Source organism: Chiloscyllium punctatum, chromosome 14 (assembly GCF_047496795.1).
Source record: "Chiloscyllium punctatum isolate Juve2018m chromosome 14, sChiPun1.3, whole genome shotgun sequence".
Lineage (NCBI taxonomy): Eukaryota > Metazoa > Chordata > Chondrichthyes > Orectolobiformes > Hemiscylliidae > Chiloscyllium > Chiloscyllium punctatum.
The window spans coordinates 20,890,763-20,913,509 of record NC_092752.1 but is presented as its reverse complement, the minus strand read 5'-3'; the positions used below and the strand labels follow the sequence as shown (position 1 = coordinate 20,913,509).

Below are 22,747 nucleotides of genomic sequence, written 5' to 3'. Positions count from 1 at the left end.
CGACTCCACCTTCAAGAAGCTATGAACCTGCTCTCCAAGGTTTCTTTCTTCAGCAACAGTCTGCAGGACCTTACCATTAAAGTGTACAAGTGATTAGCACTATTACCCCACAACGCCAGAGACCCGGGTTCAAATCCCGCTTCAGGCGACTCTGTGTGGAGTTTGCATATTCTCCCCGTGTCTGCGTGGGTTTCTTCCGGGTGGCCATGCTAAATTGTCCGTAGTATTAGGTGAAAGAGTAAATGTAGGGGAATGGGTCTGGGTGGGTTGCGCTTCGGCGGGTCAGTGTGGGCCTGTTTCCAACTGTAAGTAATCTTAAAAAAAAGTCCTGCCTGATTTGCCTTTCCAAAATGTAGCACCTCACATTTATCTATATTAAACTCTCTCTGTCACTCCTCGGCCCATTGGCCTATCTGATCAAGTACCTGTTGTACTCTAAGGTAACCTCCTTCGTTGTCCACTATACCTTCAGTTTTGGTGTCATGTGCAAACTTACTATTGATACCCAAGATGGACAATGTGAAAAATTATGGCTATAAGAGTTGCTCCTTTCATTTTGAGTTTATTTCAGTGCTGGAGCTGATTTCCTCAAATTAGAGCAGTAATTACTATTTTATAAGCTGTTGTGTTGTTTTGGAATTCTAGCAAAAAAAAAGGTCAAAATAATGGCACTTTAAAAAGGAGAGAGAAAAAGTAATTCACTTACTGCGTGGTAAGTGAAACAAACAGAAGTAAACCCACATAGCTGTCTGACCCTGCAGTGTTCTTGTGTCTTACCGTCTTTGGCTATCATGGAATTAACTATAAGACCCAATGTAAAGTGACTTGCCAATATTTTCTGACAGCTATGTTAAATCTCCTTGAGGCAACCATTAATCTTCATTGGCAGTTCTGTTTGGATGACAGATCCGCACAATTCTTACCCCTCACACACTCACGTATATATGTAACTACATGTGCACGGTGCACTGTTGGAAAGGAGGGAGAAATGGTTTAAGAGCATGATCAATCAGCATGCAGATAGTTATCTCAACTTGAACAAGGAGAACGCATAAACATTTGAGGTTTGCATATAAACACATGGGTTCATGGAAAGGTCAAGAGAAAGTGAGGACTGCAGATGCTGGAGACCAGAGTTGAAAAGTGTGGTGCTGGAAAAGCGCAGCAGGCCAGGCAGCATCTGAGGAGCAGGAGAATTGACGTTTCGGGCATAGGCCCTTCTTCAGGAATGAGGCTGGTGTGCCAAGAGGGCTGAGATAAAAGATGGGGGGGTGGGGAATTTGGGGGAGGGGTGCTGGGAATACGATAGATGGCAGGAGGTGAGGGTGAGGGTGATAGGCTGGGGTGGGGGTGGAGAGGTTGGGAAGAAGATTGCAGGTCAAGAGGGTGGTGCTGAATCCTGGAGGTTTAGTCCCAACCCCCGGATTCAGCACCACCCTCTTGACCTGCAATCTTCTTCCCGACCTCTCCACTCCCACCCCCTCTCCGGCCTATCACCCTCATCCTCGCCTCCTTCCACCTATCATATTCCCAGCGCCTCCCCCTCCCCTCCCGCCCCCCACTTTTTATCTCTGCCCGCTTGGCACTCTAGCCTCATTCCTGAAGAACGGCTTATGCCTAAAACGTCGATTCTCCTGCTCCTTGGATGCTGTCTGGCCTGCTGCGCTTTTCCAGCACCACACTTTTCAATTCATGGAAAGATACTTGTTGCCATGATGTTGCAATGAGCAATGGTCAAGTTCTGCGAAGAAATAGGCAACATGCCCAAACTTTACATCATCAACCACTTCACACAGGAGAGTGAGGCTATTAAGCCAGACAGTAACCATACTTTTACAACGAATGTTAGATATCCATCCAAGCCCATAGACAGCACACCACAGTGTACTCCCTAGCCAAGTTGTGCTACGTTTATAAGGACTAGATCTAGTCATGTCCAGTAACACATCATCCAACCCTGTGGAGATAATATATGCATACAAATGATTGTCCATTCTATGAAAAAGTGTCCCCTACACACGGAAAATGGTTGTGTTATTGCATGATTACAAATGAGACAGGCACTGTACCTTGAAGATAGTTACATTACATCACAAGATGTTCTGGTGTAATGTTATTGAATTTACCTCCAATCATACTCTTCTTGCAATGGTGTCAGTGTAGTGTGTTCAGTTAGTCAGTTCTGTACATGTGATATATAGGAACATTAGTGAACATAGAACTCAAGGCTGTAAAATAATAGAAATATAAATAGTTAGGTTGCTGATAAACTTCAAAACTCTGCTTCAAATGGAACCCAGTCATGTGGTATGTGCTATGTGAGCTAACATATGGGACAGCACTCCAAGCATATCATCATATTTATCATGGTGTTCAATCCAACAAATTACCTGAAAACTAAATTTTAATTTTTCTGTTTATTGGACAAAGTAGATTTACTTCTGTGTGTGTGTCCATTTTTATTTGAAGTAGCAAGCCACAAGTTTGGTTCAGCTATTTCTGGTACAGACCAGACACAAAGCACTCGATTGTGGCCCTTCAGTAAGATATCGTTCAAGGTGTTGAATGCATGCTATTGTCCTAATTGCCATATTTCAGCTGATGGACCCCAATTAACCCCAACAGGAAAATAACAAATAAAATTGTTTCACTTTGGTTTATTACAGATGAGAAGTAATGCAAAACTTGATTTATTTATTGTCAGTCAGATTGGTAATGTAAAACGTCATTTCATATTTAAATGATGTCAGATATCAAAGACAAATTCAATCATTGTTAGAACATATTGAAGTTCAAAGTTGCATAAAATCGCATTCCCTAATCAGGTAGGACATGAACGCTGTGGAAATAGTTTTGTAATTAAGATTTTTTTAAAAAATCATTGTGAATGGTCAGAATTGAATGTCTGGAATTTACAGAATGTAATTTTGCTTCTGAACACAAACAGAACACATATTATTGATATCCAAATTATCATAGGTGCAAAGAAAAGTCAAATGTTTCACAGTCCTGTTTTAGATGCCATTTAAAACAATATACAATAGTCTACAAGACCAGGAGTTTAAGATAATGCTACAAGGGAGGAATGGGCAAATGAGTTGAGGCAATTTGGTGTTTGTAATCTTGGAATTAAGAAACAACAAAGGCACCATTCTCTCTTCCTCTATTATTCAGGTGCTTTCATTCCTACAAAATCCAGTGCATGAGCCATCAATGTCAAAATTACTAATTGGAGCAGCCTATTAGAATTTAAAAGCTGGATGGAATTCAAGTGTATTTCTTTTTACGCAGAGACCTGTGTCTGAATCCCAGTTTGACTGAGGGACTATAGTTCTGTTGACTGAGCTGTATGATCTCCGTAGTTTCGATCCTGTTTCTAATAGCAGATAAATACCTTCCATTTGATAAATTGGCACTCTCTCATGGAGAATTTACCAGAATAGCTATTTGTGAGAAATAGAGCATGGTTCATGCTGTTGCAGACAAAGGATGCTTTGCCAAGCTGAGATTTTAAGCTTAGTGTTGGAGACATTTTACAGGAAATTTCATGCTGTTTCTGTTCTGTTTTCACAACAGTTCCACTGCCAACAATAGAATGCAGAAGAGGAAAAGTGTTTTACTATTAACTAGACAGCAGGAGATTTCCTCAACAAGTGCAAAAATGATGAACATTACCATCAGGTTACAGTCTAGCTTTCAATTTAATGAATTGTCTAAAAATCTGCCTGCCATCCATGTTGCTGACTTATAACAAAGAAAAAAATCAGAAACATAATGAAGATCCCAAGTTGTAAACTTGCTTTCTAAGTACTTTTAAATTTGCTGGTGAGAGATAAATTTCCTCTGGTGGAATATGGACTCAATCTGCAATAGAAAATCAGCAATAAAATTAAGTTTGAAGCAAGGGAAGTTAAATAAAGTAATCAATATACTAATGTTTTAGAGCATTTTGATTAATGCTAACTAATTTTTGTTAGTTTTAATGTTAATATGAAACTGATTGACATTACTTGACATTTATAACCTTCTGTGCTTTTTGTACGAGATGCTTTTAAAGTTTTTCTGTTTTGCAGAGTGTTGTGCATTTTCTGTAATTTTGAAAATACTCTCTACCTGCTTTGAAACAAATGGTTAATCAGGAAGGAAATGAAGGGTTTATGCCCAAAGCGTCGATTTTCCTACTCTTTGGATGCTGCCTGACCTGCTGCGCTTTCCCAGCAACACCCTCTGGACTCTGATTTCCAACATCTACAGTCCTCACTTTCTCCGAGCGGAGAGATTGCCCGCTGATTCCCATTCATTCCAGTTTTGCTTGGGCTCATTGATGCCACATGCTGCCTTGATACCAAGGACTGTCACACCTCTGTCACCTCTTGAACTCAACTCTTTTGTCCATGTTTGAACTAAGGCTGTACTGAGGTCAGGAGCTGAGTGACCCTGGCAGAACCCAAATTGGACATAACTGACCAGGTTATTGTTAAGCATATTCTGCTTGATAACACTGTTGATTGCACCATCTATCACTTAATGGTGATCCAGTGTAGACTAATGGATTGCTAATTGGCCAGGTTGAATTTGCCCTACTTTTGTAAATTCTCGCTCACATCTTCAACTTCACATTCCTGTCCAAATCCTTGTATGTGTTTTCACTTCCCAAATCCATCGGTCTCTGCAACATGATTTTAAATCCTCTCCAGTCATGATTCTGCTTGGGGTGGCATGGTGGCTCCATGGTTAGCACTGCTGTCTCACAGCGCCAGGGACCCAGGTTCGATTCCAGCCTCAAGGTGACTGTCTGTGAGGAGTTTGTACATTTTCCTCTGGGGCTTCCTGTGGGTGCTCCGGTTTCGTCCCACAATCCAAGGATGTGCAGGTTAGGTGAATTTGCCATGCTAAATTGTCCATAGCACTGGGTGCTTACAGAGGGAAATAGGTCTGGATGGGTTACTCTTCAGAGGGTCGGTGTGGACTTGTTGAGCCGAAGGGCCTGTTTCCACACTGTAGGGAATCTAATCTAAAATTAGCTTTCATCAAAATCACAAGTGGCATCCCACATGACTGATATAAGTATATTGTCTCTCCCAAGGTGGCGCAAGCTGGTCACAGCTATTTATACCACAGTATCTGCTCCTAATTCATATGGTCACAGCAAGACAGAGGAGAGATTTTTATCAGGCAGTGGGGTCGAAGGTTATCTCGATTAGTTGGGAATGTGGAATTCGAAATACAAACCGATCACCCATGATGTTATTGAATAGCAGAATAGGCTTGAGGAGCTGAATGGCCAACTCCTATTCCTTATTTGTATGTTCATCTCCCTCCCGAAGCCTTTCCTTTTTTGTCCTGCAATGGCATCTTTTGCTGCCCAAACATTTAGTTCTCAAGTGTGCAAATGATCTGTCCTGATTATTTCCTCCATGTTAATTCACATTTCAAAAATGCGCAGTGAGGCTAGTGGAAAATCGATCAGTGTCTATCCATTTCTTGTTGGTTGCTTGGTACCTAGTTTCCTACTACAGTAGGAGGTCAGTTTATTGCAGTTGATATCCTGCTCTGTCCTGTTCTTTTTTTGTTTTTTTTCATTCATAGCACCACTAATGCGATATCTGTGTAACCTGATTATAATGGTAAATTTCAGTTTGTGCTTTATAAATAAGGGTTAATATGTTTCTAAATGTTCACTGTGGGTTTTGTTTTATTCATTTGTGGTACTTGGGTGTTGCTGGCTGGCCAGCATTGATAACACGTCCCTATTTGCCCTTTAGAAGATGGTGGTGAGCTGCCTTCTTGAATCACTTGCTGTGGGTTGACCCACAATGCCCGGAGGGAGGGAATTCTGGGATTTTGACCCAACAATTGTGAAGTAACAGTGGTATATTTCCAAGTCAGGTGGCGAGTGGCATGGAGGGCAACTTGCAGGTGGTCCCTTGTACCTGCTACCCTTGGCCTTCTAGATTGAAATGGTCGTGGGTTTGGAAGGTGCTGTCTAAGGATCTTTGGTGAATTTCTGCAGTGCATCTTGTAGATAGTACACACTGCTCCTACTGAGTGCCGGTAGTGGAGGGATTGAATGGAGGGTCAAGGATTTGCAAGGCCAGTGAAATTGGGGGAGTTACATGGACCCTATCCAGTCATGTCCTGTCACCGTCCCGTCTCCAGGGCAATTTACTCTAGGTGGGACCAGCTTCCCACTGCATGAGCAGCTGATCAGAATAATTAAAGCCCCAGTTATAGGCTGTATTTATGGTGCAGTAGGTATTTTGCCTCAGTGGGCATGACACCCTGTTCCCACCAACTCAATAGAGGAAGCCTCCCTGAGAAAGCCTTTGGCTGGAGGCTTGGTGACTGAAAGGAGGTGCTGCAGGTAAGAGAAAACATCACTGTGGCTCCAACAATCTCCCTCACCCTCCAACTGTCGGCTCCTCAGATTTATTGGCCCTTGAGCAGCTTGGTCTCCGACCTGCCTCTGGGTGGCGCTGCTGAGGCTCCAGAACATCCAGTCCTGGGGATGCTCATTCATGGGATGAAGAGGTCACTGGCTAGACCAGCATTTATTTACCATCCCTAATTGTTAAGTGTCAACCACATTGCAGTGGGTCTGGAGTCATGTGGTATCCAACTAGGTATGGTCGCAAATTTCCTTAAAGGGCGTTAGTGAACTAGATGGCTCTTTCTTACAATTAACAATGGATTCATGGCCATCATGAGACTCTTAATTCCAGATATTATTGAACTTAATCTGGAACGAAGAGTCACATGATCCCTTTGGGATCATTGATTGGATAGAAGGCTCGCTCCCAGCCAGTTATGAAGCTGCCTGTGATAAAGTGACCAAGCGGGTCCCATGGCCAGCACATGTGGGCTTGGGATTGGCTTTTTGCACCAACATTAAAATCTGGACATTAAAATTCAGCCCATAATTGTGAGGGAAGACTGTTAATGACCCCAGCTCCAAGAAGATGATAACCCCCTTAGAAAATTAAGCTGAGCAAAAAGTGCTTCATATGGGTGAAAATACTGATGACTGCATTAAGCAACACCCACATGGATGATTTCATATGGATTTGTGGATCAAATAGCTTAGAATCTCAGTGGCATATGGTCAGGTCTCTGCAATAATGCCTGTCATATCAGTTTAACTAGTTACTAACACGCAAAGTTGAATAGCAGATCAAAGCGTACAGAGAACTGTGAAACTTTGTAGAGGAACATAGATACTTTGAGTAGGCAAAGGTCTGGCAGCTGGAATGCTATGTTAATGAATGTGAAGTCATTCATTAGGTAGGAGTAACAGTAAAAATATCTATTACTTGAGCGGTAAATGTTGCAGCATGCTGCTGTGCAGAATGACCTGGGTGTCGTTGTGCATGAATCACAGATGGTTGGGCTGCAGGTATGACAGGTAATTAGGAAGGCATATGGAATTTTGTCCTTCATTGCTAAAGGGATTGAGTTGCAGCTATGCAGGGTGCTAGTGGAGTACTGCGTGCAGTTTTGGTCTCCTTACTTGAGAAAGGTGGTACTGGCCCTACAGTGGGTGCAGTGGAGGTTCACCAGGTTGATTCCGGAGTTGAGAGGGTTGGCTTATGAGGACAGACTGAGTAGACTGGGATTATATTCATTGGAATTCAGAGGAATGGGGGGGGAGGGGGGTTGGAGTCTTACATAAACATAAAATAATGAAGGGAATAGATGAGATGAAGTAGGGAGGATGTTTCCACTGGCGGGTGGAACTAGGACAAGAGGGCATAGCCTCAAAATTAAGGGGATCAGATTTAGGACTAATTTGAGAAGGAATTTCTTCATCCAGAGAGTTGTAAATCTATGGAATTCCCTGCTCAGTGAAATGGTTGACGCTAATTCACTAAATATGTTTAAAGTGAAGAGAATTTTATTTCTTAATAAAGGAGTTAAAGGTTATGGTGAGAGAGCAGGTAAGTGGAGCTGAGGCCACAAAAAGATTTTATTAAATGGCGGAGCGGACTTGAAGGGCCAGATGGCCTACTCCTGTTCCTAGTTCTTATGAACTTGTTCATTACAAGGTCCTCTTCCAGTCTGACCATTAAATTGTTTTCCTCTATGACACAAAACTAAGCAGGTCCTGAAAGTCCCTGCTCTTCGAAGATGGTGGCAATGAACTTACCCCATGGCAAGGTTCAGACTTGTTTTGACTGCACATAAGAGAAAAAACTGCAACAGGGGATCTGGGTCTGGGTGCTCATGGAAGTTGACCCAGGTGAAATGGCATTTTAATGCTAAATATCCTATATTCCACTATCTGACCTTTTGACAATTGGTGGTTTTTGTCCACAATAGCGCAGTGCTTTTTTTTGTTGCACTTCTGTTAAAATGATTGAAGTGATTTGTTGCCAAAATCAAGAGCTCAGACTACATGTGGCTGGAGTTTTGCTATATTTTGATGGGTTTGTAATCATGATATTTTCATAACCTCCTGCTGGGCCATCACTTCACTGTTTAGATTTTTCCCCTCCAAAGGGGTCAAAGTGCAGTATATTCTTCCCCCCCCCCCCCCCCCCCCCCCCCCCTTATTCTCAGTTACATCCTTTAGAACCCTCTCTGAAGGAGTCACCAAGTTAGGACAAACGAGAAGGGATTTTTTTTTCTCTGTAAGGGTTGTGAATCTGTGGAATTCTCTACCATAGAAGGCTGGTGAGGCTGGGTCGTGAAGTACATTAAAGGCTGCGAGAGACAGAATTTTAATCAGTAAGGGAATCAAGGGTAATGGAGGAAAGGCAGGGAAATGAAGTTGAGGATTAGCAGATTGTTGAATGGCAGAGTGGACGCCATTTTCACCCTCTCCTCCTTGACCTATCACCTTCATCCCCTCCCCCACTCACCCATTGTACTCTATGCTACTTTCTCTCCACCCCCACCCTCCTCTAGCTTATCTCTCCACGCTTCAGGCTCACTGCTTTTATTCCTGATGAAGGGCTTTTGCCCGAAACGTCGATTTCGAAGCTACTTGGATGCTGCCTGAACTGCTGTGCTCTTCCAGCACCACTAATCCAGAATCCATTTTCGAACAACCTACTTCTACTCCTATGCCTTATGGTCTTAAGAAGACTTAGCTGCAGAAGATATGTAGCTCAGGACATGGAGAAAAGGAGTTGTGTATAACTGTAAAAACATATCCGATTTTATACGCTTTTACAATGAAATACAACAGCAGAAAAGCAATACTAAACCCCTAAAAATCACTACTTAGGATATTTTATCCAGTTTTTGAGTGCCTTACTTTACAAAAGAAGACAAGGCAATGGACTGGGTACAGGAGAGAGAACTTAAAATAGTGCCGGTAATGAAAAGCTGTACTGACTGAGAAAGTGGTTCAACAAGGAAGCTTGCCACCATTTTCTCAACTAAGTTTTGTTTTGTGACCAACTAGGTTTCTCAGTTTTATGAGTGTAAATGTGTTTTTATTTCAAAGCAGGTCAGAAATTCATTGGAACAGTGAGTGAAAGACAACACTTAAAAGAAGCATGATGTTGCTTCCCTTAACCCTGCATGTTGCACCCTTTCAAATAACCATCACCATCTCATTCTTTTTCCTATGCCTTGAATGATCCTGCCTCCACAAATCTGAGGCAGTATATTCCAGCCCCTAATCACTTGTGTGAATTTTCCCGCTCACTCGCTCACTCGCTCACTCACTCACTCACTCACTCGCTCTCACGCTCTCACGCTCTCACTCACTCACTCGCTCTCACGCTCTCACGCTCTCACGCTCTCACGCTCTCACGCTCTCACGCTCTCACGCTCTCACGCTCTCACGCTCTCACGCTCTCTCTCTCACTCTCTCACTCTCTCTCTCTTCCCCTCTCTCTCTCTCTCTCTCTCTCTCTCTCTCTCTCTCTCTCTCTCTCTCTCTCTCTCTCTCTCTCACTCACACACACACTTTCTCTCACACACGCACCACCATTCCTTCAAAAACCTCGCAAACTTATTGTGTCAGATAATTTCTTCCTGTTGTCTGATCCAAAACCATAGTTAAAGTTATCATAGTCTTACCAAATCAGAGGGCTGCAGTTCCAAAGAGAGAGAGAGAGGACTTGTGGTGGCTTAATTTGAGGGTCACCGTATATAGAACATAGTACGTTACAGCGTAGTACAGGCCCTTTGGCTGTCAATGTTGCGCCAACCTGTGAAATTAATCAGATGCCCCTCTAAACTAAATCGTTCCATTATTATCCATATGTATGTCCCGTGCCCATTTAAATGCCTTAACGTCGGCGAGTCTATTATTGTTGCAGGCAGGCCGTTCCACGCCCCTACTAGTCTGAATAAAGAAACTACACCTGATACCTGTCCTAAATCTGTCACCCCTCAATTTAAAGCTACATCCCCTCGTGTTAGCCTTCACCATCCGAGGAAAAAGGCTCTCACTCTTGACCCTATCTAACCCTCTGATTATCTTAAACATCTTGATTAAGTCACCTCTCAACCTTCTTCTCTCCAATGAGAGCAACCTCAGTTTCCTCAGCCTTTCTTCATAAGACCATCCTTCCATACCAGGCAACATCCTGGTAAATCTCCTCTGAACCCTTTCCAAATCCTTCCTATAATGCGGTGACCATACTCCAGGTGCAGCCTTACTAGTGTCTTGTACAGTTGAAGCATGACCTCGTGGCTATGAAAATCTATCTCGCTACCAATAAACGGCTGTACACCATATGCCGCCTTAACAATCCTATCAACTTGGATGGCAACTTTCAGGGATTTATTCACTGGAAACAGAGAGGTCTCTGTTCATCTCCACTGTCAAGAATTTTACCATTAGCCCAGACTCTGCATTCCTGTTACTTCTTCCAAAGTATGCTACCTCACACCTTTCTGCATTAAACTCTATTTGTCACTTCTCAGCCCAGCTCTGCATCTTATCTTATGTCCCTCTGTAATCCACAACATCCTTCGGCACTATCCACAATTCTGCCTACCTTAGTGAAATCTGCAAATTTACAAACCCATCCTTAAACCCCACATCCAGACCATTAATAAAAATGACAAACAGCAGTGGTCCCAAAACAGATCCTTGCGGCACACCACTGGTAACTGAACTCCAGAATTAACATTTCCCATCAACCACCACCCTCTGTCTTCTTTCAGCTAGCCAGTTTCTAATCCAAACCGCTAAATCACCTTCAATCCCAAGATTCAGTATTTTGTGCAATAGACCACCACATCACCTGCTTTACCTTCATCCACCTGTTTTGTTACCTTCTTGAAGAACTCAATAAGGTTAGTGAGGTACGACCTTTGTTGACTATCCGTAATCAAAACATTCCTTTCCAGATGATTATAAATCCTCTCTTCAACCTTTTCCAACACCTTACCCACGACTGAAGGAAGGCTCACTGGCCTACAATTACAAGGGTTGTCCTGACTCCCATTCTTAACCAAGGGAACAACATTTGCTATCCTCCACTCTTCTGGCACTACTCTTGTCGACAATGGTGACTTAAAGATCAAAGTCAAAGGCTCTGCAATCTCCTCCCTGGCTTCCCATCAAATTTGAGGATAAATCCTGTGCAGCCCAGGGGACTTATCTGTTTTCAGATCTTCCAAAATTGCTAAACCTCCTCTTTGTCAACTTCAATCCCATCTAATCTTGCAGCCTTGTACTCTTACTAACATTGCCCTTTTCCAATGTGAATACTGACAAAAAGTATTCATTAAGAGCTTAAACTATGTCCTCCGATTGTACACACAACTTTCCACCACTATCTTTGGCTCTAATCTTACTCTAGTCATTCTTCTATTCCTGATATACCTATAGAAGGCCTTAGGGTTTTCCTTGATCTTATCCACCAACAAGTTCTCATGTCCCCACCTGGCTCTTCTTAGCCCTCTTTTTAGATCTTTTCTGGCTAACTTATAACTCTCAAGCCCCCTAACTGAGCCTTCATACCTCATCCTCACGTAAGCCATTGCCTTCCTGTTGACAAGAGATTCAACTTCTTTGGTAAACAATGGCTCCCTCTCTTGACAGCTACCTCCCCGCCTGATAGATATCTACTTATCAAGGACCTGCAGTAGCTGTTCCTTGAATAAGTTCCACATTTCAAGTGTGTCCATCCCCTGCAGTTTCCTTTCCCATCATATGCATCCTAAGTCTTGCCTAATCACATCATAACTGCCTTTCCCCCAGTTTATACCTCTTTCCTTGGGTTACATACCTATCCCTGCCCGTTGTTATTGTAAACATAACCAAATTTTGGTCACTATCACCAAAGTGCTCACCTATCTCCAAATCTAACACCTGGCTGGGTTCACTCCCCAGTACCAAATCCAATGTGGCCTTGCTCCTTGTTGGATTGTCCACATACTGTGCCAGAAAACCCTCCTGCACACTTTGAACAAAAACTGACCCATCTAAACCATTTGAACTATAGTATTTCCAGTCAATATTGGGGAATTTAAAGTCCCCCATAACAACTACCCTGTTATTCCCATTCCTATTGAGAAACATCTTTGCTATCCTTTACATCCCTGGAACAATTCGGAGGCCTACAGAAAACTCCCAATAGGGTGACCTCGCCTTTCCTGTTTATAACCTCATCCAAACTACCTCAGTGGATGAGTCCTCAAACATTCTCTCAGCTGCTGTAATACTATCCTTGATTTTTTAAAATAATGTATTTTTATTAAGAAAAAATAGATTTTTAAATATTACAACAAATACAAAACAAAGCAATTCAAAACTAAACCCAAATAATTAAAAAAAATTCCCCAGCCCACCCTCCTATACAAATGTATAAACAGACATAGAGAAGTATAAAATTAAAAAAAACCTAAACTAGCTATTTAGCTAACTAAATAAATACCTAACAACAAACAAATAAATAGTAATAACTCAGCCCAGCCAAACAAAACACTCATACATTCACAGTTCCTCCTCCCTGGATATTGGACTCCTGAACCACAATCGTTACGGCTATATAAAAGTCCTTGTTAGTATGGCAGATAAATCTGTGTCCAGGTATTTCAAAAAGGGTTGCCATGTCTTGTAAAAATTCTCAGTTTTGTGGTGTACCATATTTGTGAGAAAATCCAGGGGAATATGCTCCATAACAATCTTCTGCCAACCTGACAGGCCTGGGGGGTTTTCTGATATCCAACCTAGCAAGGTATTCTTCCTTGCACAGAATGTAAGAATATTGAAAAGTTTTGCCTTATGTGAGTCTGCAGGAAATATAATGGGTAGGCCCAAAAGGAGCGAAATAGGGTCCTTCTCCACCCCTACACCTAAAATCCTCTCCATTGCACCCACCACAGCACTCCAATAGGTTTGAAGCCTGTCACAAGACCAAAGACAATGGGTAAGAGTACCCGTACAGACCTTGCACTTGGGGCATGCTGAAGATACCCCTGGTTTAAATTTTGACAAACGGTTTGGGGCTAAGTGGACCCTGTGGAGAATCTTCAACTGTAAAGCATGGGTCCTGTTGCAAATTGATATCTTCCTTATATTCTCCCAAATATCCTCCCATGTCTCTGAAGAAACTTCAACACCCAGCTCTCTTTCCCACATCTTGCAGAGTCGATCAGATTCATCGGAGGTGGCACCCCCCAATTGGTGATATAGAATACTGACAGAGAGTGTACTCTGAGCCCTTAGTACCCCTCTTTCTATGTCAGATTTGTAGGGATCAGTCAAAAGTGTGGTCTTTTTTTGAATAAAATCCCTAACTTGAAAAAAACCGAAAGACTATTAGGTAACTCGTACTTCCGTACTAACTGATCGAAGGACATCATGACATCTCCCTCAAATAAATCACTCATGCAAGATATACCCCTAGCTGCCCAACGTTTAAATCCTGAATCTATCATATCCTGGTTGAAAACTTGGCATACCCATTAAAGGTGTAAACAAAGATGTTTTGCCAATATTACCTTCCCCCTGCTGAATTGCCCTCCATGCTTTAACAGTATTGATGACTATTGGGTTATGGCAATATTCCCTAACTGTCCTCACCTTGTCCAAAAACAGCCAACTAGTAAGGGGGCAACTTGCCTGGGAGACTTTGATATCTAGCCATATTGAAAGAGGGTCCCCACAAACCCAATCACTTACATAGGTCAAAAGCGAGCTTAATTGGTAATTTTTAATGTCCGGAAGGTCTACTCCCCCCCCCCCCCCCCCCCCAGTCTGTGAGGCAACTGCAGTTTGGCTAATTTAATGAGGGGCCGTTTACGGTGCCAGATAAAGGAGCTGAACCAACTGTTCAGTCTCCTGAGTTTGTTTATTGAAAATCAGGGGGAGCATCCGTACAGGGTATAGCAAACGAAGGAGAATATTCATCTTAAGAAGCACTATCCGAACCAACCATGAGACTGGAAGTGCCTCCCATCTTTGGAGATCTTGTTTAATTTTTTCAAATAATTGAGTAAAATTGGCTTTGAACAGCCAGTCCAGAACTGGAGTAATGAATATGCCCAAATACACACAACCCCCCTGTGACCACCTAAATGGGAATCTATAGTCACTCAAGAGCCAACTCTTTCGTAAGGCCACCCATAGGCATAGCCTCTGATTTAGAAAAATTAATCTTATACCCTGAAAAAGCGCCAAACGCGTGAATGCATTGTATCAGGCAAGGCACTGAAACTGCTGGATTTGTTAAGAAAATTAGAACATCATCTGCCTACAGCGAGATCTTATGTAATTTTGACCCCACTTCTGGAGCTGATATATTGAGATCCCCACGGGTAGCCTCAGCCAACGGTTCAATCACCCATGTAAAAAGTAATGGTGAAAGAGGACAGCCCTGCCGGCTGCCCCTAGAAATATTAAAATTGCTTGATCGTACCCCGTTGGTAATGACTGCAGCGAGAGGTACACTGTAGAGAACCTTTACCCATCTTATGAAAACTTCGCCCAGACCAAACCGGTCTAGAGTATAGAAAAGATACGGCCACTCAACTCAGTCAAATGCCTTCTCTGCATCTAAAGAAATCACCAATCCCTGTATTGACTGCTGTTGGCATGCTTGAATTACGTTAAGCAGCCTCCTAACGCTATTGGAGGATCTGCGACCCTTTATGAAGCCCGTCTGATCCTCTTTAATAATAGAAGGTAACACAGTCTCCAGCCTTAATGCAAGAGCCTTAGAGAGGATCTTAAAGTCCACATTTAAGAGCGAGATGGGCCTGTATGAAGCACAGTCTTTCGGATCCTTCCCCTTTTTTAAGGATCCGTGAAATCTTGGCCTCTCTGAGATGGTGGGAGACAAAGATGACTGTATGAATCATTAAACATATTCAGCATCGGGCCTGACCGTATACTGAAAAATTCCTTATAGAATTCACTGGGAGGTCCATCAGGACCGGGCGCCTTTCCACTCTGAAGCTGCCTCACAGCTTCCTGCACTTCTTGCTCTGATAATGGGGCATTGAGAAAGGAGTGTTGTTCGTGAGTCACACTCGGGAGCTTCAGATCTCTAAAAAAGGATTCCATTTTGGCCTGCCCCTCCTCACAAATCTTAGACCGATCTAACTTAGAGTAGAGTCGCTGGAACGGCACATTAATCTTTTTAGAATCACATGTTAGGTTCCCAGACCCTTCCCTAATCACTGTAATGGTTTGTGGGGCACTTCTCTTTCTGGCAAGGTATGCTAAGTATTTGCCTGGCTTGTCACCATGCTCGTATAACCTTTGCTTTGCAAAAGCCAGCTCCTGCTTTGACGTCTGCGTGAGCATGGAATTTAGTGTAGACCGCAGTGCCATAATCCTCTGCCGTTTGACCAATGAGGGCCTGTCAAAATAGGCCTTCTCGGCTGCCTTCCACCGTGCTTCAAAGAGACGTTGCTGCTCGCCCTTCTGCCGCTTCCTACTTGTAGAATATGAAATAACCAACCCTCTGGCATAAGCTTTGGCAGTTTCCCAGAAAACAGATGAGCTATCAACCGAGCCTATGTTGATGTCTAGGAATGCCCGAAATTCCCTAGAGAAATACTCCACAAACTTGCTGTCCATGAGAATGAAGGGGTCCATTCGCCAGTACCTTGAATCCACTGTAACATCCTTAATTTCAACCATGAGGTACACTGGAGTATGATCAGAGATGGCAGTATTACCAATCGTACCAACCCTGCCACCAGATCCAGGGTTACCGCAAGGGTCAGAAAAAAATCAATCCTCGTGTGACATCTATGTGGATTGGAGAAAAATGTGAAATCCCTACCTGTAGGGTGGAGACACCTCCAGACGTCCACCAACCCTAATTCCCCATACAAACCCAATAACTGTTTAGTTTGTGCAGAGGGTATCAAGGGACCTTTAGGCAACCTGTCTACTGTGGGGTCCATGAGGCAGTTAAAATCTCCCCCTATAATGACGTGCCGAGACTTGAGACTGATCACTTTAGAAAAAGCATCTACCAAGAATTTAAGAGGATGAGCTGGGAGACAATACACATTTAAAATGCCATATTCTTCCCCATTTATCAAGGCTTAAAGAATTACAAACCTCCCGTATGTGTCTTTAACACACTCCAACAATTTAAATGAGAGATTTTTCCTTCCCAATATAGCCACTCCCCTACTTCTGGTATTAAATGATGAAAAATAAACTCAATCAAAGCCATTCTGCTGTAATTTCAGATGCTCCTTGTCATCCAAATGTGTCTCCTGTAACAAAGCAATATCCACCTTCTCCTTTCTAAGACTCAAGAGTACCTTCTTCCTCTTAATTGGCGAGTGACTTCCCTTGATATTCCAGGTGCACCATTTTATCACATTATTAGCCATAATCTTCTGCAATTACATTTAAATTCCAGAGAGGAGGAACCCGAACCACAAATTGCTGAGCCTTAGTGTCGCTTGGTCCACCAAATATAAAAACTACATAAACTAAAGCCACTACATTTAACAAACATACAAAATTATTAAAAATATAAAACAACAAAAACCAGAAAATAAACCAACATATAAAGTGCCAATAGCGCTGAGTAGGGGAACTCACCTGCTGCCCAGAGGGGGTAACTACCCATCCTGAACTGCCCATAAATAGGCATCTAACCATCTCAACCACCTTCACTTCTCCCAGCTAGAGCCGCATCGCAAGCACAAGCTAAAAAGAATAAACACCCCATAGAATATCAATATGAATTTTTAAAAAATCTTTTATTTAAAAAGGGAATAAATACCCCACCCATCCTTTGGTATGTTCTAACTTAGAAATTTAAAATGTACATCTTAACCACCGCCAAATGTAGTTTGAACCAAATTATTATCAATAGAGGCAAAAAAAGGGGAAAAACAAAGCTCCAACCAGATTTCCTCCATTTCTTTTACAGAATGATAAACGCATACCCAAGCAACAATATTTATACATACTACAATTGTTTAAATTAGGTTAGTTTGTCCACAAAGTCTCTTGCCTTCTCCGATGTGTCAGAGAGATGCATGGATCCATCTAAGGTGATCCGAAGCACTGCCGGATATCTCAGGGAGTACCGAATCCCAAGCTCCTTCAATCTTCTCTTGACACCATCATACGATTTTCGTTTCTGGATCACCACCGCTGAAAAGTCCTGAATAAACATTATCTTAGACCCCTCGTAAATTAGGGCCAATGGACCCTTCCGCTGGATCTGGAGAGTCATTCCTATGACTCTCTCCTTATCCCAATAATGATGGAACCGCACCAGGAAAGGACGAGGGCGTTGACCCAGACCCGACCTTCGTGCCGCGACCCGGTGAGCCCTCTCTATCTTCAATCCTCTCATGCCAGTCTCCAAGTCAAGGAATGTTGGAAGCCAATCTTCAACAAATTTCCGCAGGCCGCTCACCTTCCTTACCCTCAGGCAGACCGATGATCCGAATGTTTTTTCTCCTGCCCCTGTTTTCAAGATCATCCACTTGGTCACGCAAATTACGAACCTGCGAGTTCAGGGCTTGGATCTCTTCCTTGAATGAACCGGCATCAGCTTCCACCACTGTGACCCTGTGCTCCACCTCATCCGTCCTCTTCTCCAGGTCTCCCAGCTGCTGCTCATGCTTCTGCAGCATGAGAGAGACTGGAGCCAGCTTCTCTTCAATCTGTTTCCCCAACATCTCACGAGATTTCGAGAGTTGGTTCACCAGGCCCTGCAGAGTAATCAGCTCTGAGGCTGCTGCAGGCTGAGCTGCAGGCCCGGCCTCAGATGCTCCTCCTCCCTTTTTAGGCATTTCTGGACAGCTGAAAATACAGGTAAGTTCATTTTTAAATGTTTCTTGGGGCTCCACAATCTTTCCAATGTCCCAAGAAATCCTGATGACCTGGGTTGGGTGGGTTAAAGGACCGTCCTGCTCCTGCTGCGATGCGAAGCTCTGGAGTGTGATCTTCTCAGATCGACGCCATCTTAGATCCCCCATTCTATCCTTGATTAACAATGCCCCCTCCCCCACCAACCATCTTCTCTGTTCTTGCTGAATCATCTAAATCCTGGAATCTACAATAACCGTTCCTGTCAGTCCTCTAGCCGTGTCTCTGAAATGGCCACAGCATTGAAATCCCAGGTACCAACCCATGCTGCAGGTTCACCCACCTTATTCTGGATGCTCCTGGCTTTGATATACACACATTTCAAAACAACATCCTGATTGGTACCCTCTCGCGACCTTGCAAACCTATCGCTGACCTCGCTACCCTAAACCTCCTTATACGCAGGATTATAATTCAGGTTCCCAGCCCCCTGCTGCCTTAGTTGAATGCCCTGTCCCAAAAAGCATGAGCAAATTTCCTCCCCACGGTTTTGGTACCCCTCTGATTCAAGTGAAGACCATCCTGCTTGTAGGGGTCCCACCTTCCCTAGAAAGAGCTCCAATTATCCAAGGATCCAAAACCCTCCCTCCTGTACCATCCATGCAGCCACGTGTTCAGCTCTGCTGTCTCCCTGTTCTTCACTTCACTAGCATGTGGCATGGGTAACAAAGCAGAGATAACAACTCTGTTCTAGCGCTAAGCTTGGAGAGGGAAACACTATACCCTGTGTGTAAATACTATACAGTGAAGTAAATAAAACGTAATGAAGTACTGTTTAATCAGTTAATAGGCATTTCATCAAAACACCTGGGCAATGGTGGGTCAATGATAATAAGAGTGTACGTAATAGATGATGTCATCCAATCTCTAGTTGAAATTAAGGAAGAAGAGACACAAAAAGAGTTTGTGTCATCACTTCAAAGTGTTTGTTATATTCTGGCCTTGGAGATTTCTCAAGGTTCTATTTTATTCAGTGTTAATAACTTCCTCTGCTGTAATATAGGCATTATAAAAACCGTGGATGGATGGTTGTGAAATTCACATTTGACTTCATTCTCTGAGCATTAAATGTTAGAGCCTAGTCATCCATCACAATGAACTTAGTTAATTACACTGTATTTCTGTACAACAAATGGATTTTAATGATACATGTATCTCAGATCTTTGAGAAGAATGTTATGAAAGAAAAATAGATGGCAGCAAAGGGCAGAAATTTCATAAAGAGCACTGTAATGCTTTATAATTGGAGTTTGCCCGAGATTATTGTAAATCATACACTGCTACTGATTAGATCTCCTGTCAAAGAAATGGTCCACTCTTGTTTGCAAGTCAGATATAGAACAAGAAGATTAATTTGAAGGTCAGAATGGTAGTGTATTTCAGCTCAGATCGCTTGACCTATCATGCCTGTACTAGCTTTTTGAAGAATTTCCGAATTAAGTCTACCCAGCTTTTTCCACATAACTCAGTAAAATTTTCTCCCTTAGAATTTATCCAGTTCTCTTGAAGACAAGTTAATCCCTTACAGCATTGTTCATCAAAAGTTGAGATCAAATGTTGTTATCTGGCAAAGCTGGGTAAGAGGACTGACCAAGTCAACTGGGGTATGATATCAATTTCCATTCCAATATTATTTAATTTGATTGTCTAGGGGGGGTCAAGCGTTACAGGGAGAATAGGATAGAAAAACTTATCAGCCAAGGTTGAATGGAGAGCAGACTCAATGGGCTGAATGGCCTAATTTCTGCTCCTATGTCTTATGGTCTCTTTAAGTTTTGATTCCACTTCCTTCTCCCTTTTCAACAGTGAGTTCAGGATCCTAATTCCTCCTGGGGCAAAATTGCCCTCTTGTTGCCACCTATCGTTATTTGACAATTAAGTAAAAGTTTGTATCCTCTGGTTATTGACTCCTTTCCTAATTGCAGCAGTTTATCCCAGCTTCATCACAGCTCTTTAAGATTTTGAACTGGGCTACCAAACTATCCTTGTCCTTCTGGATGTTGAGAACAACCTGTACTCCGTGGTGTCTGCATGTAAATAAATTCCCTCATACCTAGTACCATTGTAGGAAATCTTTGCTTGTACTCTCCTTAGGCTTTGTCGTTCTACCTAAGGTATGCTTCCCAGCAATGACCAGAAAATTCCAGTTAGGGCATTATCAATGGTTTATAATGGTTCAGTGTAAATACCTTGTGTGTGCAATGCATTGTAACATTAAAAATAATGTACACTTTGTCAGCAGTCCCCTCACGTTGTCTTGCCACTTTCAAGTCTCTCGATTCCTGCTCTCTGTAGGGCTTCCTGGGTTTGCTAGTGAGATGTGGCAGATCTGGCAGTATCTATGGAAAGAGAAAATGAAATAATATTTCGAGTCCAATGACTTTTATTTGGAACTGAATGGGAAGGGAAAACAATGATCATCTTGTTGGCAGAGAGGGAGGAAGTCAAGATTAGAGTGGTGCTGGAAAAGCACAGCAGGTCAGGCAGCATCCGAGGAGCAGGAAAATCAATGCTTCGGGCAAAAGTCCTTCATCACTCCTCATGAAAGGCTTTTGCCCAAAACATTGATTTTCCTGCTCCTCGGATGTGCCCCGACCTGCTGTGCTTTTCCAGCAGTACTCTAATCTCCGGCATCTGCAGTACTCAATTTCACCAAGAGAGGAAGGAAGAATGAGTGAAACAAATGGGGAAGATGCCAAGAACAAAATACCAAGGTGGGGTGCTAATGGTAATAGAGGAGATATATATGCAAGATTGGTGTAAATGATAGGTGTGAATAGTCAAAAATAAGCTAGCTCAGCTGAGCAAAACCATGCAATCAAGGAGGTTTGTGTGATCAAAATGGAGGCCAGTGTACATGCTGTGAAGTTGTTGACCTCAATGTTGTGACCTGAAGGTTGGAAAGCACCAAAGGAGAAGATGTGATGCTGTTCCTCTAGTTTTTGCCAGGCTTCATGAGAAGACTGCAGTAGTGCTAGGATGGAAATATGAGCACAGGAGCAGAGTAACATATTTAAATGGCAGGCGACCAGAAAGGTTGGAGTCGTTTTTACAGACCGAGCAGACGTTTTCTGCAAACCAGTTACCCAGACCACGTTGGGCCTCACTAATATTGAGGAAACTGCCCTGTGATTGGTGGATACAGGGGGCGAAATGCTGATTCACCTAGAAAGTGTGTTTGCGCCTTGAACAGTGACGAAGGAATAGGTAAAAGGGCAGGAGTTGCAACCTTTACTAAATAGTTAACTATGTGAACCACGAGAGAACAAATTGATGATTCATTCAAAAGGTTGTAATGTTTAATGATGTTGGTTAAATTGGTACCAGCAGTTACAGATTTGAAGTGGGCCCCTATTGAAAATAATTACAGGAAAACTAAATGGGGTATAGACACAACAGGAGGAGAAAGAGGAGAAAAGGAGAGGGAAAGAAAACTTATACTATTTTTACTCCCAGCAAATTAAAGTTACATTGATATTCTATGTCAAAATACTCAAGTTACGTTAGTTTACTCATAGAAAATCATTGTTTCATAAATATCTCATTCAAAAATGTCTTTAATCACAGTCATACAATCGCAAGAAGTGGCCAGCTCCTATAATGGTAGACTCTTGTGTTAATGATCACTTGGGCTTCCTCCTTGGAATCTCCTTCTGACAATTTTCAAATGATAATTAAACATTGTTGAGATGTCCATTGCATTGTGTCACTAGTGAATGTATTAAACTACAGGGAGAAAGGTGCACTGGTTGTTAACAAACTGCCATATTATACTTATCCTGCAGCCACTGCTTGGATTTTGGGCTTCTTCTCAGAGCCCTTCTGGGAATTGTCCAGCAGAAATAAAATATGTTGCTTTTACCTCACATGCTGTTTTTTTATTAAGCTTCGGAGAATCCACCTGAGAGAAGTCCATGAGTTGCGCTGAATGTGAGCCGAATCCTTCCTGTTGTATTCAAGGTGCGGTCATTTCTTCCCTGCAGCCTTGTGTACAGATCCATGGTCCTGTCTTTTGGTTATCGTGTTGAACAGTGTGTTGTGGATAAGCTCCATCAGGTTTCAGCTACACTTAGTCTAAGTTTCCACATTTGGGGTTTAAATAGAAATCGTGACAGAGAATAGGGAAACACTTGATCTTTCTAAGTTCCATTTGTTTTGAAAATCTGCAATTCTGGACTGGTGGTACTTATACTTTCAGTGTCTGGTGCATGTTGCAATTTGTCCAATTGAATGACTGTTATTTCTGACATACATATCCTGATTGCCTCCAGTAATAGGGCTCTTTGAGATGATAATTGCTCTGTGCTTATTATAGTCCCTTTTGAAATCTGACGAGAAAATTACATGATAGAAAACAAAAGTTTCAGAGTGCCTTTGAATGCCCGGTTGTAAGGGAAAAGAAGGTGCATTGCCATTTAAGTATTGTCCCTGAGTAACATAATGGCAGGTTATTGAATGTAAACTTTTGTGTTAAATTATATT

General features: G+C 42.5%; 1 protein-coding gene and 1 long non-coding RNA gene across 6 annotated transcripts in view; one reads left to right on the top strand and one right to left on the bottom strand.

The window, feature by feature from the left end:
* LOC140485661 (serine/threonine-protein phosphatase 2A 55 kDa regulatory subunit B gamma isoform) overlaps nucleotides 1–22,747 on the top strand; it is a 337,293-nt gene that overhangs the window by 262,082 nt on the left and 52,464 nt on the right. The window lies entirely within an intron of this gene.
* Nucleotides 2,804–22,392, bottom strand: LOC140485662 (uncharacterized). Its single transcript, XR_011962402.1, has 3 exons — nucleotides 22,128–22,392; nucleotides 20,455–20,604; nucleotides 2,804–3,864 (listed from the first exon to the last, which is right to left on the bottom strand). It is a non-coding gene; the product is annotated as an uncharacterized lncRNA (long non-coding RNA).